Source organism: Hyperolius riggenbachi, chromosome 7, assembly GCF_040937935.1.
Source record: "Hyperolius riggenbachi isolate aHypRig1 chromosome 7, aHypRig1.pri, whole genome shotgun sequence".
NCBI lineage: Eukaryota > Metazoa > Chordata > Amphibia > Anura > Hyperoliidae > Hyperolius > Hyperolius riggenbachi.
In genome coordinates this window covers 169,527,938-169,551,643 of record NC_090652.1, presented here as the reverse complement: position 1 = coordinate 169,551,643, position 23,706 = coordinate 169,527,938, and the positions used below count along the sequence as shown (strand labels likewise).

The 23,706-nt window shown below is 44.7% G+C and overlaps 1 protein-coding gene across 1 annotated transcript in view; it reads left to right on the top strand.

Annotated features, from left to right (window-relative positions):
• The first annotated feature begins 3,837 nt into the window (after positions 1-3,837).
• The window catches only part of MYO1B (myosin IB), a 927,952-nt gene continuing 908,083 nt past the window's right edge, over positions 3,838-23,706 (top strand). Inside the window, exon 1 of the mRNA XM_068244859.1 lies at positions 3,838-3,887. The gene's annotated coding sequence lies outside the window, so the exon portion shown is untranslated. The remainder of the gene's footprint in view (positions 3,888-23,706) is intronic.

The following is a 23,706-nucleotide window of genomic DNA, read 5'->3' as shown; positions in this document are numbered from 1 at the left end:
CTGGGATTACCTGATGACCTCACAATACTTAGCTGGCTATACATAGAGGATGCATATAGAAAGAATAAGTATATGGAATAGAGAACATACAGGCTAGGTGCACACTTAGCCGAAACGCTAACGTTGCAGAACATTATTCGCTAATGGAAGTCGATGGGCCGCGGAAAAAAATGCATATAAATACGCATATGAGTTTTCAAACATGCGTTTTTAAAATTCAGGTTTTGTTGCATAATATTCAAAAACACACATAATGAAAGACAATGGGAATGCAATCGTATGCGGTTTTTATGCGTTTTCCATGCGTTTTTATATAAAAAAAAATTCTGATGTATTTCCACTTCCTGTTGTCTTCCTAGTGATTAGCATAAAGCGCAATTGAAAAGTGAGTACAAAACGCATATGGGTTTTTTATATGCAGAACACGCAGAAACGCACGCAAAACGTTTGAAAAATGCATCTGCAAGGAAAAAACGCAAACGTAATAAAACGCACACAAAACCCCCCACACATGACAGAAAACACAACCTTTCACGCTCTGTTATGTGCACCCAGCCTCAGTCAGTTTTAAGCAGTAAGTATGAGCTGAGTGTAAAGGTGGCTATACACTTATAGATTTGCAGCAGATTTGACCATCAGATAGATTTCTGGCAGATGCCTGTCAAGTCCAATCTGACAGAAATCTATCTGATGTGTTCCACACACTAGGAACAGATTTCCAATAGATTTCAGAATTAAATCTATTGGAAATAGATATAAATGCATTATTGGACCATTCGATCCAATGCAACTCTATGGGCCATAGATCGACCTAGATTTTCCATCCTGTCAGATAGATCAAATCGATCAAAATCGGCCACATTGATGATCTGAAAACTACTAACACCAAACGGGCCAATCATGGCAAAACGATGGAACGTTTGACATGTTTAGTACAAGAGCAAGAGCTCAGGTTTCAGAATATCTGGGGCTACTGGGACCCACCTAACGGAGTAGGCATGAGCTACCACTAGAATCAAGGACTAGTTTCTTAATCCTGGTACACACTTTCAATTATGATTGGCCAATAACTGACCAATTATACCACCTATGACTAGGTCCACACTTGTCCGTTCAGGATCAAATCCATTTTAAACGGATCCGTTTTTTTCCCCCCCAAACAAAATGGAGACTAAGGTATAGCCACAGGGGATGTTTCCAGTTTGTGGAAACGGCAGCGGGGAGGGGGGGGGGGTTGCTTCCCCCCCCCCTCACCTGGGTCCCCCGTCCCTGCTCTACCTCCAGCTAGTGGGGGTCCTTGAAAATGTTGCAAATCCGAACCGTCCGTTCAGGTTTAAAAAACGGGTCCCACTAAACGCAGACGGATCCGGGTGAATAGAACTGCTATCTTTAACACTGGTATCCGTGGCTCCAGTTTTGATCCGGCCTGAAAAACGGAGCCACAGATACTTTAACGGAGCAAGTGTGAACCTAGCCAACAGTGTTCTCCCCAGAAAATGTTTCCAGCCGGGTGGCATGAAAAAGTAGCCGGGTGGGGTGATATGACAGAATGCAGGGCCGGTGCTTCTCTGCTTACAGCAGAGGAGGAGATGAGCCGAAGACAGCCGGGTGCTCACCAAAACTAGCCAGGTGGAGCACCCGGCTAAAAGAGCCTGAGGAGAACACTGGCCTATATATAGTATGATTGTTTACCTACACAATCTGCTTATTAAATCCAATATATGTTGGCTCCCATAGTGCATGTTGGTAAGGTTAGTTAGTGATTGGCCAATCATAATTGAAAGTGTGTACCAGGATTTACTCACTGGGAAGACTACATCCTATAGGTGTTATGCCTGGGTCACACCATGCAATTTCCTTCAGATAGACGGATCGAATCGATAATTTCCAACAGGTCCGATCTGATTTCAGATCTTTTTTCCAATCAACTTTCAAAAAACTTCTACAAAAAATGCATCAGAAAAATGATCAGAAATCAGATCAGATAGGACCTGTCAGAAATCATCGTTTGGACCCGTCTATCTGACGGGAAATTGCATGGTGTGTATGTACCAGACATAACAACTAGCTGGAAGCATCTGAGTCATTATCTAATCATGTATGATATGTGTGAAAGTGGAGATTCCATTCTACAATGGGGCACAGTTTTATTTACATATTTGTGTGCTATTTTGTTCTATCTTACAGTATATCTGCTTATTAATGTTACTTTTTCTTTATGGTTATGATTGTCTCACAGGGTTATATTCTCTACCTCAGGCTTACTAACTCCTTCCATAAAGTCAGGATCAGGCCCGTTTTGTAGGGCCGTGCGGCCGCTCTGAGGGGGGGCGCAGTGAAGGAGGGGGAGCTGCAGCTGTGGGGAGAGCGGCCCGACCTCTCCCTCCCTTCCTCTCCAAGGCCACCCTCCATGCTCCCCCTCCGATGCAGAGTGAAGCGCAGCAGGAAGCAATGTAGAGAGCAACTCACCTGCCTGAGTTCCATTCGCCGGCGGTCACTAACCGCTGGTCTCCTCCTCTGCATAGCCGCTTATACACACTATACTTCCTATTTGGGGGTACCTGTTTAGCAGGAAGTGTAGTGTGTATAAGCGGCTATGCAGAGGAGGAGACCCACGGCTAGTGACCGGCAAATGAAACTCGGGCAGGTGAGTTGCTCTCTACATTGCTTCCTGCTGCGCTTTACTCTGCATCGGAGGGGGATCACGGAGGGCGGCCCGGGAGAGGAAGAGAGGGAGAGGTCGGGTCGTTCTCCTCTCGGCTGACTCCCCCCTCCATGATGGGGCGAGGAGGGTACCTGCCTATCTAGCCGATACTGGGGGCAGCTACCCATCTTACCTATACTGGGGGTACCTACCTATCTAACCTATACTGGTAGTACCTACCTATCTAACCTATACTGTGGGCAGCTACCTATGTAACCTATATTTCTGGTACCTAACTATCTAACCTATACTGGGGCAGCTACCTATCTAACGTATACTGGTAGTACCTACCTATCTAACCTGTACTGGGGGCAGCTACCTATCTAACCTATATTGCAGGTACCTACCTATCTAACCTATACTGGGGGCACCTACCTATCTAACCCATACAGGGGGTACCTCCCTATCTAACCTATACTGGGGGCACCTACCTATATAGCCTATACTGGGGTACCTACCTATCTAACCTATACTGGGGGCAGCTACCTATCTAGCCTATACTGGGGGCAGCTACCTATCTAGCCTATACTGGGGGTACCTACCTATATAGCCTATACTGGGGGGCACCTACCTATCTAGCCTATACTGGGGGGCACCTACCTATCTAACCTATACTGCAAGCACCTACCTATCTAACCTATACTGGGGGCACCTACCTATCTAACCTATACTGAGAGCACCTACCTATCTAACCTATACTGGGTCCAGCTACCTATCTAACCTATATTGCTGGTACCTACCTATCTAACCTATACTGGGGGCACCTACCTATCTAACCTATACAAGGGGGTACCTATCTATCTAACCTATACAGGGGGTACCTACCTATCTAACCTATACTGGGGTCACCTACCTAACTAGCCTATACTTGGGGTACCTACCTACCTAACCTATACTGGGGGCACCTACCTATCTAACCTACATTGCAGGTACCTACCTGTCTGAAGAAACCCAACGCCGGGTGAAACGTTAGGCTGCGGTCATGTGACGGATCTCGGTGTACGGCCTCGCTCTCTTCCCAGCATCCTGGTTCCTGCTTCAAAACGCCCGAACGGCAGAAGTAGCCAGTGCACATAAACGGACAGCGGCAGATGAGTGGCACGCAAGGGAACCTGGCATATGGACGTTGCTAATGCCGGAAGTACCCGCCATTATAGCGTAATACGCTTATACAAAAGGACAGGTGAGTCCCGGCGAGTGCCGGTCTGCTTAGAAAAATTGCTGTGTATGTTCTGCATATAAAAAGGGGAGCTAAAGTAAGAGGCTGAAGTCTATTCATCATATGCTATCCATGACATATGGCACATGACCCGGATACCTATAGAGAACATCACAAGGATTAATAGCATCCTGAGTTTACATAAAGGGGGCCCCAAAGAAATACTCTATTGGTAACTGTTGCTTATGCTTGAATAATCGGAGTGCACTCCAAATTCATCTAGCACTAGGCCTACCATCCTCTATCGCAACTGCAGCCATTTTTATGGGTTTAAATGGTGGGGAGGGGGGGGGGGTGTTCACACTATGCTTTTGGAGTAAAAATATTTTTGATACATTGTATATGAGGCTCCCGACTAACTTTTTTGTCATACCTACCTATCTAAGCTATACGGAGGGCAGCTACCTTTCTAACCTGTACTGGGGGCACCTCCCTATCTAACCTATACGGGGCAGCTACCTATCTAACCAGTACTTGGGGCTCCTACCTATCTGACCTATACTGGAGGCACCTACCTATCTAACTTATACTGGGGGCACCTACCTATCTAACCTGTACTGGGGGCACCTACCTATCTAGCCTGTACTGGGGGCACATACCTATCTAACCTATATTGGGGGCACTTACCTAGCTAACCTATGCTGGGGGCGCCTACTTAGCTAGCCTATACGGTGGGCAACTATTCTGGCTACCTACATTGGAGGCACCCACCTAGCTAACCTGTACTGGTGGCACTTACCTATCTAACCTATACTGGGAGTACCTACCTATCTAACCTATACTGGGGGCAGCTACCTATTTTTCAGGTAGCTACCTATATAACCTATACTGGGGGCAGTTAACTATCTAACCTGTACTGGGTGCTCCTACTTATCTAGCCTATACTGGAGGCACCTACCTATCTAACAAATACTGGGGCACCGACCTATCTAACCTGTACTGGGGGCACCTACCTATCCAGCCTTTACTGGGGGCAGCTACCTATCTAACCTATATTTGGGGCAGCTACCTATCTAACCTTTATTGGGGGCACGCTACCTATCTAACCTATACTGGGGGCACCTACCAATCTAGCCTATACTGTGGGCACCTACCTATCTAGCCTATACTGGGGGCGCCTACCTAGCTAGCCTATACTGGGGGCAATTATTCTGGCTACCTATATTGGAGGCACCCACCTAGCTAACCTTTACTGGGGGCACCTACCTATCTAACCAATAGCGGGGACACCTGCCTATCTAACCTATGCTTCATACCTATACTGGAGGCACCTACCTGGCTAACCTATACTGTGGGGACCTATAGCTGGCTACCTATACTGGGGCACCTATGCCTGGCTACCTATACTGGGGGGACTTATAGCTGGCTCCCTATACTGAGTTCAACTAGACCTTGCTAACCCATACTGCAGGCACCTATACCTGGCTCCACGTGGAGGGGGGGGGGGGTGCACTTTTCACACCTTCGCCCTGGGTGTATTTTTGCCTAGAAACTGCCCTGTTCAGGATTACTTGATGACCTCACAATACTCAGCTGGGTATAGATAGAGGATGCTGGGAGCCGCTGGCACACGCCCTCTCAGGTGGTGCTTTTCACTGCAGTTCTAGTATGGATGCACATTGGGGAAGAGGACGGAATGGAAAGCAGATCCTGGTCACTCTGCAGTACTGGAGGCCGGGTGCCGGATTCTGCAGAGAATACATCCTACAAGTGGCTGAATAGAGTACTGGTTAAGGGCTATGCCTTTGACATGGGAGACCAGGGTTCGAATCCTGGTTACGGTCAGTACCTATTCAGTAAGGAGTTCAAGGCAAGACTCCCTAACACTGCAGGGTGGCTTCTTGAGCGTGTCCCGGTGGCTGCAGCTCTTGAGCGCTTTAAGTCCAAAAGGAGAAAAGCTCTATATAAATGTTCGGATTATATATATTATATCCTGTAAGACAGTCCTGCAGCTCTACAAATGGGAGAGGTACCCGAAAGTCATTTCTCACCACCATTTACAACTGACTGACATAGCGTGACTGTATACGGCCCTGAAACATGGTCACACTTGATAGTAATCTGGTGTTACAATTTATAGGATGACAGGGTGGCAATAATTCTCTAGTTATTTCATGCAACAGCTATAAATTGCTGCTATGAATTATTACTCTGTGCTAGTATATGGTCCTGAAAAAGCATCACACTTGATAGATACATTTTCCAACAAGCATACACATGTCAACTTAGGCCACTCCCACATCAGCCTCTGGCCAAGTTGTGCTCCTAACCAGGAAACCTAAAAACACATCACCTCTTGGTATGCATGTTCTTTACTACCCCATCCCCCCAATTCCCATAGATTGTAAGCTCACAAGGACAAGGCTCTCTCAACATGTTGTGTCTTGAAATGTGTTATACATTTATTCATCATGTAACATATGTCACTGTAATTACTTTGTCTGCCAAGTCTGAATTTTAAACCAGTTTATATTTGGTGTATACATTTTTTCTATATTACAATACACCCCATGTTTTTACTTTGTACCGCGCACAGTAATTTGTTAATTTGTTGGTGCTTGGAGTGCTTTTGGTGGGGTGGCATTTCTGCTCTTTGCTGATAGCCGATATTCAGCAAAGCACTCTGGTAAATCTTTGCACTGCCTGCAGTGTGCATATTTTGCAAAGGTGCACTGCATGCAACATTTCGGTGGCAGTTAGAATGCCATTCTCATTCTCTGGAATGAGACTCGAAAAACGCAATCACTGCAACATGGAGACACAATTGCTTGGTAAAAACGCAATCACACTCCATGGGCGATTGTGATTTGCCTTTTGCGATCCCAAAGTTGAACCAGGCCTAAGGGGGACCAACTGGATCCCAATTAATTATCAGGTGGTCGTCGTGTTTCCAGACTTTACACTTGAGGGTGTAAGAGTGGTACCCATGATGACCACCTATCCCCTTATCCCTCTTCAAAACTGCCATCCCCTATACCTCTCTCACTCCCTTCCCCCAACCCGCCCTAAGAGTCTAACTTGCCATGGTGGGCCGGCTTACAATCCTACTGGCCAAAAAGTGATTACCTTTTAGCCAATTCGATTAGCCAAAGTACTCTGCCAAAAAAAAATATAATAAACCATCTTAGAGGGAGATCAACTAATTAGGGCCCTTTTAAATTAGGCTCGTTTCGATTTAAAAATTGTAACGTCCCCATTTTGCCAATAGCAACAGCACGGCGATGAACATGTAAATTGCATTGCCGGGTTTTTGCTAGTGCAATTGGTATTTTCCAGAATTACGATTGTCGGCCTGCATCTTTGTTGTTTGTTTGTGCTTCTATGCTTTGTAACTTTCTGGTGAGGATTGGTATGGCTGTGGGGAGGAGGAGGCCATAAGTAGAACTTGGGGGTATATTTAAATCATTTTAAATATTCCCCTGAGTTCTACACTACAGGTTGCAACAATTTATAATCAGCTATCAAATTCTCTCAGGGCCAGTTCGCACTTGGTGTGCATTTGGTGAAGAGCGTTTCTTCTCTTTGCTGATAGCCGGTATTCAGCAAAGCACTGTGGTAAATCCTTGCAGTGCCTGCTGTGTGCATATGTCGCAAAGGTGCACTGCGTGTAACATTTCAGTGGCAGTTAGAATGCCATTCTCATTCTGTGGGATGAGACTCGAAAAATGCAACCACTGTCACATGGAGCCACAATTCCTTGGTAAAAATGCAATCACACTCCCTAGGCGATTGTGATTTGCCTTTTGCGATCCCAATGTTGAACCAGGCCTAAGGGGGACCAACTGGATCCCAATTATTTATCAGGTGGTCGTCGTGTTTCCAGACTTTACACTTGAGGGTATAAGAAAGGTACCCATGATGACCACCTATCCCCTTATCCCTCTTCAAAACAGCCATCCCCTATACCTCACTCGCTTCCCTCAACCCACCCTAAGAGTCTACTTTGCCATGGTGGGCCGGCTTACAATCCTATTGGCCAAAATGTGATTTACTTTTAGCCAATTGGATTAGCCAAAGTACTCTGCCAAAAAATAATATAATACACTATCTTAGAGGGAGATCAATGTATTAGGCTCGTTTCAATTCAGAAATTGTATCGTGCTTATTTTGCCAATAGCAACAGCACAGCGGTGAACATGTAAATTGCATTGCCGGGTTTTTGCTAGTGCAATTGGTATTTTCCAGAATTACGATTGTCGGCCTGCATCTTTTTTGTTTGTTCGCTTCTATGGTTTGCAACTTTCTGCTGAGGATTGGTATGGCTGTGGGGAGGAGGAGGCCATAAGTAGAACTTGGTGATATATTTAAATCATTTTAAATATGCCCCTGAGTTCTACACTGCAGGTTGCAACAATTTGTAATCACCAATAAATTCTCTCAAGGGCCAGTTCACACTTGGTGTGCTTTTGGTAGGGAGCATTTCGGCTCTGTGCTGATAGCCGGTATTCAGCAAAGCACTGTGGTAAATCCTTGCAGTGCCTGCGGTGTGAATATACCACAAAGGTGCACTGCATGCTACATTTCGGTGGCAGTTAGAATGCCATTCTCATTCTGTGGGATGAGACTCGAAAAACGCAATCACTGCAACATGGAGCCACAATTGCTTGGTAAAAATGCAATCACACTCCATAGGCGATTGTGATTTGCCTTTTGCGATCCCAATGTTAAACCAGGCCGAAGGGAGACCAACTGGATCCCAATTATTTATCAGGTGGTCGTCGTGTTTCCAGACTTTACACTTGAGGGTGTAAAAGTGGTACCCATGATGACCACCTATCCCCTTATCCCTCTTCAAAACTGCCATCCTCTATACCTCACTCCCTTCCCTTTAACCCGCCCTAAGAGTCTACCTTGCCATGGTGGGCCGGCTTACAATCCTATTGGCCAAAATGTGATTTACTTTTAGCCAATTGGATTAGCCAAAGTACTCTGCCAAAAAAGAATAAAATACACTATCTTAGAGGGAGATCAACTAATTAGGGCCCATTTGTATTAGGCTCATTTCAATTCAAAAATTGTATCGTGCCCATTTTGCCAATCGCAACAGCACGGCGATGAACATGTAAATTGCATTGCCGGGGTTTTGCTAGTGCAATCGGTATTTTCCAGAATTACGATTGTCGGCCTGCATCTTTTTTGTTTGTTTGCACTTCTATGCTTTGCAACTTTCTGGTGAGGATTGGTATGGCTGTGGGGAGGAGAAGGCCATAAGTAGAACTTGGCGGTATATTAAAATCATTTTAAATATGCTCCTGAGTTCTACACTGCAGGTTGCAACAATTTGTAATTACCAATCAAAGTCTCTCAAGGGCCAGTTCACACTTGGTGTGCTTTTGGTGGGGAGCGTTTCTGCTCTGTGCTGAATGCCGGTATTCAGCAAAGCACTGTGGTAAATCCTTGCAGTGCCTGCTGTTTGCATATGTCGCAAAGGTGCACTGCGTGCAACATTTCGGTGGCAGTTAGAATGCCATTCTCATTCTGTGGGATGAGACTCGAAAAACGCAATCACTGGAACATGGAGCCACAATTGCTTGGTAAAAATGCAATCACACTCCATAGGCGATTGTGATTTGCCTTTTGCGATCTCAATGTTGAACCAGGCCAAAGGGGGACCAACTGGATCCCAATTATTTATCAGGTGGTCGTCGTGTTTCCAGACTTTACACTTGAGGGTATAAGAAAGGTACCCATGATGACCACCTATCCCCTTATCCCTCTTCAAAACTGCCATCCTCTATACCTCACTCCCTTCCCTCAACCCACCCTAAGAGTCTACCTTGCCATGGTGGGCCGGCTTACAATCCTATTGGCCAAAATGTGATTTACTTTTAGCCAATTCGATTAGCCAAAGTACTCTGCCAAAAAAGAATATAATACACTATCTTAGAGGGAGATCAACTAATTAGGGGCCTTTTGTATTAGGCTTGTTTCAATTCAGAAATTGTATCGTGCTTATTTTGCCAATAGCAACAGCACAGCGGTGAACATGTAAATTGCATTGCCGGGTTTTTGCTAGTGCAATTGTTTTTTTTTTCCAGAATTACGATTGTCGGCCTGCATCTTTTTTGTTTGTTTGCGCTTCTATGCTTTGCAACTTTCTGGTGAGGATTGGTATGGCTGTGGGGAGGAGGAGGCCATAAGTAGAACTTGGCGGTATATTTAAATCATTTTAAATATGCCCCTGAGTTCTACACTGCAGGTTGCAACAGTTTGTAATCACCAATCAAATTCTCTCAAGGGCCAGTTCACACTTGGTGTGCTCTTGGTGGGGAGCATTTCTGCTCTGTGCTGATAGCCGGTATTCAGCAAAGCACTGGGGTAAATCCTTGCAGTGCCTGCGGTGTGCATATGCCACAAAGGTGCACTGCGTGCAACATTTCGGTGGCAGTTAGAATGCGATTCTCATTCTGTGGGATGAGACTCGAAAAACGCAATCACTGCAACATGGAGCCACAATTGCTTGGTAAAAATGCAATCACACTCCATAGGCGATTGTGATTTGCCTTTTGCGATCCCAATGTGAAACCAGGCCGAAGGGGGACCAACTGGATCCCAATTATTTATCAGGTGGTCGTCGTGTTTCAAGACTTTACACTTGAGGGTGTAAAAGTGGTACCCATGATGACCACCTGTCCCCTTATCCCTCTTCAAAACTGCCATCCTCTATACCTCACTCCCTTCCCTTTAACCCGCCCTAAGAGTCTACCTTGCCATGGTGGGCCGGCTTACAATCCTATTGGCCAAAATGTGATTTACTTTTAGCCAATTGGATTAGCCAAAGTACTCTGCCAAAAAAGAATATAATACACTATCTTAGAGGGAGATCAACTAATTAGGGCCCATTTGTATTAGGCTCATTTCAATTCAAAAATTGTATCGTGCCCATTTTGCCAATCGCAACAGCACGGCGATGAACATGTAAATTGCATTACCGGGTTTTTGCTGGTGCAATCGGTATTTTCCAGAATTACGACTGTCGGCCTGCATCTTTTTTGTTTGTTTGCACTTCTATGCTTTGCAACTTTCTGGTGAGGATTGGTATGGCTGTGGGGAGGAGAAGGCCATAAGTAGAAATTGGCGGTATATTAAAATAATTTTAAATATGCTCCAGAGTTCTACACTGCAGGTTGCAACAATTTGTAATTACCAATCAAAGTCTCTCAAGGGCCAGTTCACACTTGGTGTGCTTTTGGTGGGGAGCGTTTCTGCTCTGTGCTGATAGCCGGTATTCAGCAAAGCACTGTGGTAAATCCTTGCAGTGCCTGCGGTATGCATATGTCCCAAAGGAGCACTGCATGCAACATTTCGGTGGCAGTTAGAATGCCATTCTCATTCTGTGGGATGAGACTCGAAAAACGCAATCACTGGAACATGGAGCCACAATTGCTTGGTAAAAATGCAATCACACTCCATAGGCGATTGTGATTTGCCTTTTGTGATCCCAATGTTGAACCAGGCCTAAGGGGGACCAACTGGATCCCAATTATTTATCAGGTGGTCGTCGTGTTTCCAGACTTTACACTTGAGGGTATAAGAAAGGTACCCATGATGACCACCTATCCCCTTATCACTCTTCAAAACAGCCATCCCCTATACCTCACTCCCTTCCCTCAACCCGCCCTAAGAGTCTACCTTGCCATGGTGGGCCGGCTTACAATCCTATTGGCCAAAATGTGATTTACTTTTAGCCAATTCGATTAGCCATAGTACTCTGCCAAAATAGAATATAATACACTATCTTAGAGGGAGATCAACTAATTAGGGGACTTTTGTATTAGGCTCGTTTCAATTCAGAAATTGTATCGTGCCCATTTTGCCAATAGCAACAGCACGGCGATGAACATGTAAATTGCATTGCCGGGTTTTTGCTAGTGCAATCGGTATTTTCCAGAATTACGATTGTCGGCCTGCATCTTTTTTGTTTGTTTGCACTTCTATGCTTTGCAACTTTCTGGTGAGGATTGGTATGGCTGTGGGGAGGAGAAGGCCATAAGTAGAACTTGGCGGTATATTTAAATCATTTTAAATATGCTCCTGAGTTCTACACTGCAGGTTGCAACAATTTGTAATCACCAATCAAAGTCTCTCAAGGGCCAGTTCACACTTGGTGTGCTTTTGGTGGGGAGCGTTTCTGCTCTGTGCTGATAGCCGGTATTCAGCAAAGCACTGTGGTAAATCCTTGCAGTGCCTGCGGTGTGCATATGTCGCAAAGGTGCACTGCGTGCAACATTTCGGTGGCAGTTAGAATGCCATTCTCATTCTGTGGGATGAGACTCGAAAAACGCAATCACGACAACATGGAGCCAGAATTGCTTGGTAAAAATGCAATCACACTCCATAGGCGATTGTGATTTTCCTTTTGCGATCCCAATGTTGAACCAGGCCTAAGGGGGACCAACTGGATCCCAATTATTTATCAGGTGGTCGTCGTGTTTCCAGACTTTACACTTGAGGGTGTAAAAGTGGTACCCATGATGACCACCTATCCCCTTATCCCTCTTCAAAACTGCCATCCTCTCTCCCTTCCCTTTAACCCGCCCTAAGAGTCTACCTTGCCATTGTGGGCCGGCTTACAATCCTATTAACCAAAATGTGATTTACTTTTAGCCAATTGGATTAGCCAAAGTACTCTGCCAAAAAAGAATATAATACACTATCTTAGAGGGAGATTAACTAATTAGGGCCCTTTTGTATTAGGCTCGTTTCAATTCAAAAATTGTATCGTGCCCATTTTGCCAATCGCAACAGCATGGCGATGAACATGTAAATTGCATTGCCGGGTTTTTGCTAGTGCAATTGGTATTTTTCAGAATTACGATTGTCGGCCTGCATCTTTTTTGTTTGTTTGCACTTCTATGCTTTGCAACTTTCTGGTGAGGATTAATATGGCTGTGGGGAGGAGAAGGCCATAAGTAGAAATTGGCGGTATATTAAAATCATTTTAAATATGCTCCAGAGTTCTACACTGCAGGTTGCAACAATTTGTAATTACCAATCAAAGTCTCTCAAGGGCCAGTTCACACTTGGTGTGCTTTTGGTGGGGAGCGTTTCTGCTCTGTGCTGATTGCCGGTATTCAGCAAAGCACTGTGGTAAATCCTTGCAGTGCCTGCGGTGTGCATATGTCGCAAAGGTGCACTGCGTGCAACATTTCGCTGGCAGTTAGAATGCCATTCTCATTCTGTGGGATGAGACTCGAAAAACGCAATCACTGGAACATGGAGCCACAATTGCTTGGTAAAAATGCAATCACACTCCATAGGCGATTGTGATTTGCCTTTTGCGATCCCAATGTTGAACCAGGCCTAAGGGGGACCAACTGGATCCCAATTATTTATCAGGTGGTCGTCGTGTTTCCAGACTTTACACTTGAGGGTATAAGAAAGGTACCCATGATGACCACCTATCCCCTTATCACTCTTCAAAACAGCCATCCCCTATACCTCACTCCCTTCCCTCAACCCGCCCTAAGAGTCTACCTTGCCATGGTGGGCCGGCTTACAATCCTATTGGCCAAAATGTGATTTACTTTTAGCCAATTCGATTAGCCATAGTACTCTGCCAAAATAGAATATAATACACTATCTTAGAGGGAGATCAACTAATTAGGGGACTTTTGTATTAGGCTCGTTTCAATTCAGAAATTGTATCGTGCCCATTTTGCCAATAGCAACAGCACGGCGATGAACATGTAAATTGCATTGCCGGGTTTTTGCTAGTGCAATCGGTATTTTCCAGAATTACGATTGTCGGCCTGCATCTTTTTTGTTTGTTTGCACTTCTATGCTTTGCAACTTTCTGGTGAGGATTGGTATGGCTGTGGGGAGGAGAAGGCCATAAGTAGAACTTGGCGGTATATTTAAATCATTTTAAATATGCTCCTGAGTTCTACACTGCAGGTTGCAACAATTTGTAATTACCAATCAAAGTCTCTCAAGGGCCAGTTCACACTTGGTGTGCTTTTGGTGGGGAGGGTTTCTGCTCTGTGCTGATTGCCGGTATTCAGCAAAGCACTGTGGTAAATCCTTGCAGTGCCTGCGGTGTGCATATGCCACAAAGGTGCACTGCGTGCAACATTTCGGTGGCAGTTAGAATGCCATTCTCATTCTGTGGGATGAGACTCGAAAAACGCAATCACGACAACATGGAGCCACAATTGCTTGGTAAAAATGCAATCACACTCCATAGGCGATTGTGATTTTCCTTTTGCGATCCCAATGTTGAACCAGGCCTAAGGGGGACCAACTGGATCCCAATTATTTATCAGGTGGTCGTCGTGTTTCCAGACTTTACACTTGAGGGTGTAAAAGTGGTACCCATGATGACCACCTATCCCCTTATCCCTCTTCAAAACTGCCATCCTCTATACCTCACTCCCTTCCCTTTAACCCGCCCTAAGAGTCTACCTTGCCATTGTGGGCCGGCTTACAATCCTATTAACCAAAATGTGATTTACTTTTAGCCAATTGGATTAGCCAAAGTACTCTGTCAAAAAAGAATATAATACACTATCTTAGAGGGAGATTAACTAATTAGGGCCCTTTTGTATTAGGCTCGTTTCAATTCAAAAATTGTATCGTGCCCATTTTGCCAATCGCAACAGCACGGCAATGAACATGTAAATTGCATTGCCGGGTTTTTGCTAGTGCAATTGGTATTTTCCAGAATTACGATTGTCGGCCTGCATCTTTTTTGTTTGTTTGCACTTCTATGCTTTGCAACTTTCTGGTGAGGATTGGTATGGCTGTGGGGAGGAGAAGGCCATAAGTAGAACTTGGCGGTATATTTAAATCATTTTAAATATGCTCCTGAGTTCTACACTGCAGGTTGCAACAATTTGTAATTACCAATCAAAGTCTCTCAAGGGCCAGTTCACACTTGGTGTGCTTTTGGTGGGGAGGGTTTCTGCTCTGTGCTGATTGCCGGTATTCAGCAAAGCACTGTGGTAAATCCTTGCAGTGCCTGCACACCGCAGGCACTGCAAGGATTTACCACAGTGCTTTGCTGAATACCGGCGTGCAACATTTCGCTGGCAGTTAGAATGCCATTCTCATTCTGTGGGATGAGACTCGAAAAACGCAATCACTGCAACATGGAGCCACAATTGCTTGGTAAAAATGCAATCACACTCCATAGGCGATTGTGATTTGCCTTTTGTGATCCCATTGTTGAACCAGGCCTAAGGGAGACCAACTGGATCCCAATTATTTATCAGGTGGTCGTCGTGTTTCCAGACTTTACACTTGAGGGTGTAAAAGTGGTACCCATGATGACCACCTATCCCCTTATCCCTCTTCAAAACTGCCATCCCCTATACCTTACTCCCTTCCCTTTAAACCCGCCCTAAGAGTCTACCTTGCCATGGTGGGCCGGCTTACAATCCTATTGGCCAAAATGTGATTTACTTTTAGCCAATTGGATTAGCCAAAGTACTCTGCCAAAAAAGAATATAATACACTATCTTAGAGGGAGATCAACTAATTAGGGCCCTTTTGTATTAGGCTCGTTTCAATTCAGAAATTGTATCGTGCCCATTTTGCCAATCGCAACAGCACGGCGATGAACATGTAAATTGCATTGCCGGGTTTTTGCTAGTGCAATTGGTATTTTCCAGAATTACGATTGTCGGCCTGCATCTTTTTTGTTTGTTTGCGCTTCTATGCTTTGCAACTTTCTGGTGAGGATTGGTATGGCTGTGGGGAGGAGGAAGCCATAAGTAGAACTTGGCGGTATATTTAAATCATTTTAAATATGCTCCTGAGTTCTACACTGCAGGTTGCAACAATTTGTAATTACAAATCAAGCGTTTCTGCTCTGTGCTGATAGCCGGTATTCAGCAAAGCACTGTGGTAAATCCTTGCAGTGCCTGCGGTGTGCATATGTCATAAAGGTGCACTGCGTGCAACATTTCGGTGGCAGTTAGAATGCCATTCTCATTCTGTGGGATGAGACTCGAAAAACGCAATCACTGGAACATGGAGCCACAATTGCTTGGTAAAAATGCAATCACACTCCATAGGCGATTGTGATTTGCCTTTTGCGATCCCAATGTTGAACCAGGCCTAAGGGGGACCAACTGGATCCCAATTATTTATCAGGTGGTCGTCGTGTTTCCAGACTTTACACTTAAAGGGTATGAGAAAGGTACCCATGATGACCACCTATCCCCTTATCCCTCTCCAAAACAGCCATCCCCTATACCTCACTCAATTCCCTCAACCCGCCCTAAGAGTCTACCTTGCCATGGTGGGCCGGCTTACAATCCTATTGGCCAAAATGTGATTTACTTCTTGCCAATTGGATTAGCCAAAGTACTCTGGCACAAAAGAATATGATACACTATCTTAGAGGGAGATCAACTAATTAGGGCCCATTTGTATTAGGCTCATTTCAATTCAAAAATTGTATCGTGCCCATTTTGCCAATCACAACAGCACGGCGATGAACATGTAAATTGCATTGCCGGGTTTTTTGCTAGTGCAATCGGTATTTTCCAGAATTACGATTGTCGGCCTGCATCTTTTTTGTTTGTTTGCACTTCTATGCTTTGCAACTTTTTGGTGAGGATTGGTATGGCTATGGGGAGGAGTAGGCCATAAGTAGAACTTGGCTGTATATTTAAATCATTTTAAATATGCCCCTGAGTTCTACACTGCAGGTTGCAACAATTTGTAATCACCAATTAGATTCTCTCAAGGGCCAGTTCACACTTGGTGTGCTTTTGGTGGGGAGCGTTTCTGCTCTGTGCTGATTGCCGATATTCAGCAAAGCACTGTGGTAAATCCTTGCAGTGCCTGCGGTGTGCATATGCCACAAAGGTGCACTGCGTGCAACATTTCGGTGGCAGTTAGAATGCCATTCTCATTCTGTGGGATGAGACTCGAAAAACGCAATCACGACAACATGGAGCCACAATTGCTTGGTAAAAATGCAATCACACTCCATAGGCGATTGTGATTTTCCTTTTGCGATCCCAATGTTGAACCAGGCCTAAGGGGGACCAACTGGATCCCAATTATTTATCAGGTGGTCGTCGTGTTTCCAGACTTTACACTTGAGGGTGTAAAAGTGGTACCCATGATGACCACATATCCCCTTATCCCTCTTCAAAACTGCCATCCTCTATACCTCACTCCCTTCCCTTTAACCCGCCCTAAGAGTCTACCTTGCCATTGTGGGCCGGCTTACAATCCTATTAACCAAAATGTGATTTACTTTTAGCCAATTGGATTAGCCAAAGTACTCTGCCAAAAAAGAATATAATACACTATCTTAGAGGGAGATTAACTAATTAGGGCCCTTTTGTATTAGGCTCGTTTTAATTCAAAAATTGTATCGTGCCCATTTTGCCAATCGCAACAGCACGGCGATGAACATGTAAATTGCATTGCCGGGTTTTTGCTAGTGCAATTGGTATTTCCCAGAATTACGATTGTCGGCCTGCATCTTTTTTGTTTGTTTGCACTTCTATGCTTTGCAACTTTCTGGTGAGGATTGGTATGGCTGTGGGGAGGAGAAGGCCATAAGTAGAACTTGGCGGTATATTTAAATCATTTTAAATATGCTCCTGAGTTCTACACTGCAGGTTGCAACAATTTGTAATTACCAATCAAAGTCTCTCAAGGGCCAGTTCACACTTGGTGTGCTTTTGGTGGGGAGGGTTTCTGCTCTGTGCTGATTGCCGGTATTCAGCAAAGCACTGTGGTAAATCCTTGCAGTGCCTGCACACCGCAGGCACTGCAAGGATTTACCACAGTGCTTTGCTGAATACCGGCGTGCAACATTTCGCTGGCAGTTTGAATGCCATTCTCATTCTGTGGGATGAGACTCGAAAAACGCAATCACTGGAACATGGAGCCACAATTGCTTGGTAAAAACGCAATCATACTCCATAGGCGATTGTGATTTGCCTTTTGCGATTCCAATGTTGAACCAGGCCTAAGGGGGACCAACTGGATCCCAATTATTTATCAGGTGGTCCTCGTGTTTCCAGACTTTACACTTGAGGGTATAAGAAAGGTACCCATGATGACCACCTATCCCCTTATCCCTCTTCAAAACAGCCATCCCCTATACCTCACTTCCTTCCCTCAACCCGCCCTAAGAGTCTACCTTGCCATGGTGGGCCGGCTTACAATCCTATTGGCCAAAATGTGATTTACTTTTAGCCAATTCGATTAGCCAAAGTACTCTGCCAAAAAAGAATATAATACACTATCTTAGAGGGAGATCAACTAATTAGGGGCCTTTTGTATTAGGCTTGTTTCAATTCAGAAATTGTATCGTGCTTATTTTGCCAATAGCAACAGCACAGCGGTGAACATGTAAATTGCATTGCCGGGTTTTTGGTAGTGCAATTGGTATTTTCCAGAATTACGATTGTCGGCCTGCATCTTTTTTGTTTGTTTGCACTTCTATGCTTTGCAACTTTCTGGTGAGGATTGGTATGGCTGTGGGGAGGAGGAGGCCATAAGTAGAACTTGGCGGTATATTTAAATCATTTTAAATATGCCCCTGAGTTCTACACTGCAGGTTGCAACAATTTGTAATCACCAATCAAATTCTCTCAAGGGCCAGTTCACACTTGGTGTGCTTTTGGTGGGGAGCATTTCTGCTCTGTGCTGATAGCCGGTATTCAGCAAAGCACTGTGGTAAATCCTTGCAGTGCCTGCGGTGTGCATATGCCACAAAGGTGCACTGCGTGCATCATTTTGGTAGCAGTTAGAATGCCATTCTCATTCTGTGGGATGAGACTCGAAAAACGCAATCACTGGAACATGGAGCCACAATTGCTTGGTAAAAATGCAATCACACTCCATAGGCGATTGTGATTTGCCTTTTGCGATCCCAATGTTGAACCAGGCCTAAGGGGGACCAACTGGATCCCAATTATTTATCAGGTGGTCGTCATGTTTCCAGACTTTACACTTGAGGGTATAAAAAAAGGTACCCATGATGACCACCTATCCCCTTATCCCTCTTCAAAACAGCCATCCCCTATACTTCACTCCCTTCCCTCATCCCACCCTAAGAGTCTACCTTGCCATGGTGGGCCGGCTTACAATCCTATTGGCCAAAATGTGATTTACTTTTAGCCAATTCGATTAGCCAAAGTACTCTGCCAAAATAGAATATAATACACTATCTTAGAGGGAGATCAACTAGTTTGGGGACTTCTGTATTAGGCTCGTTTCAATTCAGAAATTGTATCGTGCCCATTTTGCCAATAGCAACAGCACGGCGATGAACATGTAAAGTGCATTGCCGGGTTTTTGCTAGTGCAATTGGTATTTTACAGAATTACGATTGTCGGCCTGCATCTTTTTTGTTTGTTTGCGCTTCTATGCTTTGCAACTTTCTGGTGAGGATTGGTATGGCTGTGGGGAGGAGTAGGCCATAAGTAGAACTTGGCGGTATATTTAAATCATTTTAAATATGCCCCTGAGTTCTACACTGCAGGTTGCAACAATTTGTAATCACCAATTAGAGTCTCTCAAGGGCCAGTTCACACTTGGTGTGCTTTTGGTGGGGAGCGTTTCTGCTCTGTGCTGATTGCCGATATTCAGCAAAGCACTGTGGTAAATCCTTGCAGTGCCTGCGGTGTGCATATGCCACAAAGGTGCACTGCGTGCAACATTTCGGTGGCAGTTAGAATGCCATTCTCATTCTGTGGGATGAGACTCGAAAAACGCAATCACGACAACATGGAGCCACAATTGCTTGGTAAAAATGCAATCACACTCCATAGGCGATTGTGATTTTCCTTTTGCGATCCCAATGTTGAACCAGGCCTAAGGGGGACCAACTGGATCCCAATTATTTATCAGGTGGTCGTCGTGTTTCCACACTTTACACTTGAGGGTGTAAAAGTGGTACCCATGATGACCACCTATCCCCTTATCCCTCTTCAAAACTGCCATCCTCTATACCTCAATCAATTCCCTCAACCCGCCCTAAGAGTCTACCTTGCCATGGTGGGCCGGCTTACAATCCTATTGGCCAAAATGTGATTTACTTTTAGCCAATTGGATTAGCCAAAGTACTCTGCCACAAAAGAATATGATACACTATCTTAGAGGGAGATCAACTAGTTTGGGGACTTCTGTATTAGGCTCGTTTCAATTCAGAAATTGTATCGTGCCCATTTTGCCAATAGCAACAGCACGGCGATGAACATGTAAATTGCATTGCCGGGTTTTTGCTAGTGCAATTGGTATTTTCCAGAATTACGATTGTCGGCCTGCATCTTTTTTGTTTGTTTGCACTTCTATGCTTTGCAACTTTCTGGTGAGGATTGGTATGGCTGTGGGGAGGAGAAGGCCATAAGTAGAACTTGGCGGTATATTTAAATCATTTTAAATATGCTCCTGAGTTCTACACTGCAGGTTGCAACAATTTGTAATTACCAATCAAAGTCTCTCAAGGGCCAGTTCACACTTGGTGTGCTTTTGGTGGGGAGCGTTTCTGCTCTGTGCTGATTGCCGGTATTCAGCAAAGCACTGTGGTAAATCCTTGCAGTGCCTGCACACCGCAGGCACTGCAAGGATTTACCACAGTGCTTTGCTGAATACCGGCGTGCAACATTTCGCTGGCAGTTAGAATGCCATTCTCATTCTGTGGGATGAGACTCGAAAAACGCAATCACTGCAACATGGAGCCACAATTGCTTGGTAAAAATGCAATCACACTCCATAGGCGATTGTGATTTGCCTTTTGTGATCCCATTGTTGAACCAGGCCTAAGGGAGACCAACTGGATCCCAATTATTTATCAGGTGGTCGTCGTGTTTCCAGACTTTACACTTGAGGGTGTAAAAGTGGTACCCATGATGACCACCTATCCCCTTATCCCTCTTCAAAACTGCCATCCCCTATACCTTACTCCCTTCCCTTTAAACCCGCCCTAAGAGTCTACCTTGCCATGGTGGGCCGGCTTACAATCCTATTGGCCAAAATGTGATTTACTTTTAGCCAATTGGATTAGCCAAAGTACTCTGCCAAAAAAGAATATAATACACTATCTTAGAGGGAGATCAACTAATTAGGGCCCTTTTGTATTAGGCTCGTTTCAATTCAGAAATTGTATCGTGCCCATTTTGCCAATCGCAACAGCACGGCGATGAACATGTAAATTGCATTGCCGGGTTTTTGGTAGTGCAATTGGTATTTTCCAGAATTACGATTGTCGGCCTGCATCTTTTTTGTTTGTTTGCGCTTCTATGCTTTGCAACTTTCTGGTGAGGATTGGTATGGCTGTGGGGAGGAGGAAGCCATAAGTAGAACTTGGCGGTATATTTAAATCATTTTAAATATGCTCCTGAGTTCTACACTGCAGGTTGCAACAATTTGTAATTACAAATCAAGCGTTTCTGCTCTGTGCTGATAGCCGGTATTCAGCAAAGCACTGTGGTAAATCCTTGCAGTGCCTGCGGTGTGCATATGTCATAAAGGTGCACTGCGTGCAACATTTCGGTGGCAGTTAGAATGCCATTCTCATTCTGTGGGATGAGACTCGAAAAACGCAATCACTGGAACATGGAGCCACAATTGCTTGGTAAAAATGCAATCACACTCCATAGGCGATTGTGATTTGCCTTTTGCGATCCCAATGTTGAACCAGGCCTAAGGGTGACCAACTGGATCCCAATTATTTATCAGGTGGTCGTCGTGTTTCCAGACTTTACACTTAAAGGGTATAAGAAAGGTACCCATGATGACCACCTATCCCCTTATCCCTCTTCAAAACAGCCATCCCCTATACCTCACTCAATTCCCTCAACCCGCCCTAAGAGTCTACCTTGCCATGGTGGGCCGGCTTACAATCCTATTGGCCAAAATGTGATTTACTTCTTGCCAATTGGATTAGCCAAAGTACTCTGGCACAAAAGAATATGATACACTATCTTAGAGGGAGATCAACTAATTAGGGCCCATTTGTATTAGGCTCATTTCAATTCAAAAATTGTATCGTGCCCATTTTGCCAATCACAACAGCACGGCGATGAACATGTAAATTGCATTGCCGGGTTTTTTGCTAGTGCAATCGGTATTTTCCAGAATTACGATTGTCGGCCTGCATCTTTTTTGTTTGTTTGCACTTCTATGCTTTGCAACTTTTTGGTGAGGATTGGTATGGCTGTGGGGAGGAGTAGGCCATAAGTAGAACTTGGCTGTATATTTAAATCATTTTAAATATGCCCCTGAGTTCTACACTGCAGGTTGCAACAATTTGTAATCACCAATTAGATTCTCTCAAGGGCCAGTTCACACTTGGTGTGCTTTTGGTGGGGAGCGTTTCTGCTCTGTGCTGATTGCCGATATTCAGCAAAGCACTGTGGTAAATCCTTGCAGTGCCTGCGGTGTGCATATGCCACAAAGGTGCACTGCGTGCAACATTTCGGTGGCAGTTAGAATGCCATTCTCATTCTGTGGGATGAGACTCGAAAAACGCAATCACGACAACATGGAGCCACAATTGCTTGGTAAAAATGCAATCACACTCCATAGGCGATTGTGATTTTCCTTTTGCGATCCCAATGTTGAACCAGGCCTAAGGGGGACCAACTGGATCCCAATTATTTATCAGGTGGTCGTCGTGTTTCCAGACTTTACACTTGAGGGTGTAAAAGTGGTACCCATGATGACCACCTATCCCCTTATCCCTCTTCAAAACTGCCATCCTCTATACCTCACTCCTTTCCCTTTAACCCGCCCTAAGAGTCTACCTTGCCATTGTGGGCCGGCTTACAATCCTATTAACCAAAATGTGATTTACTTTTAGCCAATTGGATTAGCCAAAGTACTCTGCCAAAAAAGAATATAATACACTATCTTAGAGGGAGATTAACTAATTAGGGCCCTTTTGTATTAGGCTCGTTTTAATTCAAAAATTGTATCGTGCCCATTTTGCCAATCGCAACAGCACGGCGATGAACATGTAAATTGCATTGCCGGGTTTTTGCTAGTGCAATTGGTATTTTCCAGAATTACGATTGTCGGCCTGCATCTTTTTTGTTTGTTTGCACTTCTATGCTTTGCAACTTTCTGGTGAGGATTGGTATGGCTGTGGGGAGGAGAAGGCCATAAGTAGAACTTGGCGGTATATTTAAATCATTTTAAATATGCTCCTGAGTTCTACACTGCAGGTTGCAACAATTTGTAATTACCAATCAAAGTCTCTCAAGGGCCAGTTCACACTTGGTGTGCTTTTGGTGGGGAGGGTTTCTGCTCTGTGCTGATTGCCGGTATTCAGCAAAGCACTGTGGTAAATCCTTGCAGTGCCTGCACACCGCAGGCACTGCAAGGATTTACCACAGTGCTTTGCTGAATACCGGCGTGCAACATTTCGCTGGCAGTTTGAATGCCATTCTCATTCTGTGGGATGAGACTCGAAAAACGCAATCACTGGAACATGGAGCCACAATTGCTTGGTAAAAACGCAATCATACTCCATAGGCGATTGTGATTTGCCTTTTGCGATTCCAATGTTGAACCAGGCCTAAGGGGGACCAAATGGATCCCAATTATTTATCAGGTGGTCCTCGTGTTTCCAGACTTTACACTTGAGGGTATAAGAAAGGTACCCATGATGACCACCTATCCCCTTATCCCTCTTCAAAACAGCCATCCCCTATACCTCACTTCCTTCCCTCAACCCGCCCTAAGAGTCTACCTTGCCATGGTGGGCCGGCTTACAATCCTATTGGCCAAAATGTGATTTACTTTTAGCCAATTCGATTAGCCAAAGTACTCTGCCAAAAAAGAATATAATACACTATCTTAGAGG